A 3,662-nucleotide genomic window follows, 5' to 3' on the forward strand; every position below is an offset into this window, starting at 1 on the left:
TCAGCAGTGATGCAGTTTCCCTCTCCTTACTCTCCTGGTGCGCAGGGAAACCCAGAGGATGAACTGGGGAGAACGGCAGCTCACCAAGAGCCTCTTCCCCACTCTGCACCATCGCCTTCCTGCCCTGGGACATTTCACCAGGCTGAAGTGGCTCAAGTCTGCTCCTGTCCTCCACCTTACTCCATCCCTCACTCGCCACATCCTCTCAGCACATGGACTAGGAATCAGAGGACTTGGAGTCTGAACTAGGGGCCCAGAGACCTGGAAACCATTCCTGATGACATCCAGCACATTGTGAGGTTGACTCCATGGCCAAGAGAGGAGACGCTGGCAGCTGACCTGGGGTGGAATAGAGTCCCAGCCCCAGGACTGATACAGAGCTTGCTCTGGCCTTGGCAGTGGCAGGAGGAAAGGTGGGAATCTGAGCCAAGTTCTGGGTAGAATTCTTATCTGAGGCAGAGGTACCTAAGAATCTATAAGAAGGCACATTGAATGGATGGATGGATAGACGAATGGATGGATACCTGGATGGGTAAGTGGACAGATGGATAAATGGGCGCATGGGTGGACAGATGGGTGGATGTATGGATGTATGGATGGTTGGATGGGTGGATAGATGGGTGGATGGATGGGTAGCAGGGCAAATGCAGCTGAGGAGAGAAGTGAACAGGGCTGTTCATGAAGCAAGGTTTTCTTTTGCTAAGATCAAAGAAATAGTCCAGGGTCAACCTGGGTCAGAGACAGGAAAGAGAAAAGGAGGAAGCAGGCAGAAGAGTGGGAGGAAGAGCAGGAAGGAGGGAGGGAGAGAAAGAGGAGAAAAAAAGGAATTTCCAGGCTATTTGTGTCATTGGAAAACACTTACCTGCTATTTTTCACCAGTTCATAGGCCCCCATCCTCTTCAAGAATAATTCCCTATTTCTCCACCTTATGCCATTCTCTCTGCCTTGTACCCAGAGCATACTGCTTTACAAGTTAATCCTTTATTAATATACTACATACATACTTTTATTCCTTAGGCTTGGAATTCCCCAGATGCTAGGAACTTGAACCTGCCTCCCTTCCCTCTGCCTTCCTTATTCATCCAGTCAACATCTACTGAGGCCCTACTATGTGCCCCACATTACCTTAGCTGCTAGAGATACAGAGCTAAGCAAGGCACAGGTCCTTCCCTCAAGGTGCTCAGAGACAAGTATGGGAGACAGACAAGTAAACCAGTCTCTACTACCCAGTGAGGTAGGTTGTCTATGAGAGGCGACACAAAGTGAGCTCTGGAGCTTTGCTACCTAAAATGGGAACCATGGACCGACAGCGTCAGCATTACCTGGGAACAGATCAGGTCCCACCCTAGACCTGTCGAATCCGAGTCTGCATTTGTGTTAAGATCCCCTGGTGGTTCATACCCACTGTTGGGTCTGAGAAGCACTGCTTTGGGAGCACACAAGGGGCACAGTAAATGCATCCTTGGGAAGGGGAGAGGGGATCGCAGAGGCTTCCTAAGGAAATTACTTCTACATGGAGACCTACAGAATGAGTCTAAATTATCCCAAGCCTACCGCTCAGCTTTCAGTGTACCCTACTTCCTACAATAGTGTCCCAAATTAAACCTGTTAAGAGCAATCCCACATATAGAAGTCCCTTATTACTGTTGGACTAAAGGCCTCTCAAGGACCTCAAGTGAGAGACAAGGATCTTCTGAGAGGACAGGATGCTAGAAATCCTGAGCTACAGCCCTGCTGGTGCCTTAACCACTGCCCACAACCTGACTGGCCTGACTCTCCCCACCCCTCACCAACAGGTCACTCACCCTTGGTCACCACCAGGTGGACAGGACCTAACAGGATGACAGGGTCCTTGGGAGGGCCTGTCTGTGTGGACCAGCACCTGGGGCTCCCCTCCATCCATCAGCTTCTGCCAGGCTTTCCGGTTATTGGCATATTTAAGATGGAGAAAGGGCATTTCACAGTCAGGGTCTACCCCTCTGCTAGGATATACTTTTCCTGGTTGAATTCAGTGGCAGCTTGGAGCTCTGTAAGCAGGGAAGCAGAGCTAAGCTCTGCGAGGAACAGCTTTTCTCTCTTTGGAAAAAGAGAAAGAGAAATTATTTTTTTTCTCAGTCAACCATGCATTTTTCAGATAAATTCCTCAAGGCTTCCAGAGAAGATGCAAACCTTCTAGGCAAGCCCACACTAGAACCCAGATCTTTTCACTGTGAGCAGTTTTTTGCTTCTTTTACAACAAGAGCTGGACTCCATGTGGTTCATGCAAATCAACATTCATCAATGATTGTTTATGAGGTGAAGAAATTGCCTGATTGGAGACAGAACATGGATGTGTGGTAAGACTATGTGTGACAGGGGCATAATGGGAGAGAAAGATTAAGGACATACACAGTGAAGAGTGGATGTGAAGACATAATACTAGCAGAGAGTGACTCCTTGTAACAGCTAGAGGGCCTTCATCTATGGGGAAAGAGATCAGTTCAAGAGACTATTGGAAAACCCATGAGGAAGCCATCTTGGAAATGGTGGACCCTGACATCTGACTATTACTCCTGTCTCCTTCCTTGGGTAGCAGAGCACCTCCCTCTCAAGGGATCCATCCTATGTGGCTTTACTGATGGGGTTACCCACATTCTCAAGAATAGGCATGACACAGGCTTAGGCAATCAAAGAGCCCCATCATTTTGGCCATGCTGATTGGTTTAGAAATGGACATGTGACTGGAGCTAGCCAATCAGAATCCTCCCTGAGACTGCTGTAGCTATTAAGAAAAATGCTTTCCTGCTGGTGTTGGTAGGTCAGTGGGATGTGAAACTTCAGTTGCTGTATTTCCACTATGTGGAAATAGTCTGCCTGAGAATGGACCAAACAAAGGCAAAGAGAGAGAGACAGAAAGAGACAATCCCAAGCATGAGTAGAAGCCTAGTGATTCTGTTCCCTTGGATACAGGAGCTAGAAGGAGTTTTCAGGTCACCTCCTAACCTGTCTTCATGGAACACAATGAAATACATGTCACTGATTTTCTCTCACGCAAGTATGCAACTTCCAACCCTCCATCTTCTCCCAGTTCTCCTTGGGAAAAACATGAATAAGGCACAAAGAAATGCCCTCACTGGTCCATGAGAACGAAGCTCCCATCCGCCCATCTGGACTATCACCCCAATTCCAAGAAGACCCAGAACACCATTGTGTGGAGACTCTGCAAGGTGACTGTGATCTTGCTTAAAGTACTGGCTTCTTGGAAAGCACCCTCTTCTTGTAATTTTCCTGCCTTTCCAAGGGAAACCTTTCTTTTTACTCACTCTTGACATTTTCCTTTTCTGTGGTTATTCCCCCAATTTATTCATAAAGATTAAGAGGAGGAGCAACTTCATTTTAGCAAGCATGGAAATGCTTCCGTTTTTCATGAAGGTGTGACCTGTGCAATAAAAGACGTAAGGGCCAGCAGATGGAGCATCTCTGCCGAGCGTGAGCTCCGTGCCTGCTCGGGCCAGCAGACCACGGGACCTGGGGTCACAGCCGCCAGGAAAATGGGCACTAGCCCTCTTCTCTTCACTTCTGTGTCCTCAGCAATAGCATATTTCCTAGTTCATAGCAGGCCCCTAGGAAATAGTGGTTGAATGAATTATGTCTTTTGGGTTTAACAGAATGTCAACCTCAAA

The 3,662-nt window shown here is 47.8% G+C and overlaps 1 pseudogene; it reads right to left on the minus strand.

The window, feature by feature from the left end:
* On the minus strand, nucleotides 1-3,146 carry LOC130681245 (uncharacterized; annotated as a pseudogene).
* Between the last annotated feature and the right edge of the window lie 516 nt (nucleotides 3,147-3,662).

The sequence above is a fragment of the Manis pentadactyla genome, chromosome 16, assembly GCF_030020395.1.
Source record: "Manis pentadactyla isolate mManPen7 chromosome 16, mManPen7.hap1, whole genome shotgun sequence".
Taxonomy (NCBI): domain Eukaryota; kingdom Metazoa; phylum Chordata; class Mammalia; order Pholidota; family Manidae; genus Manis; species Manis pentadactyla.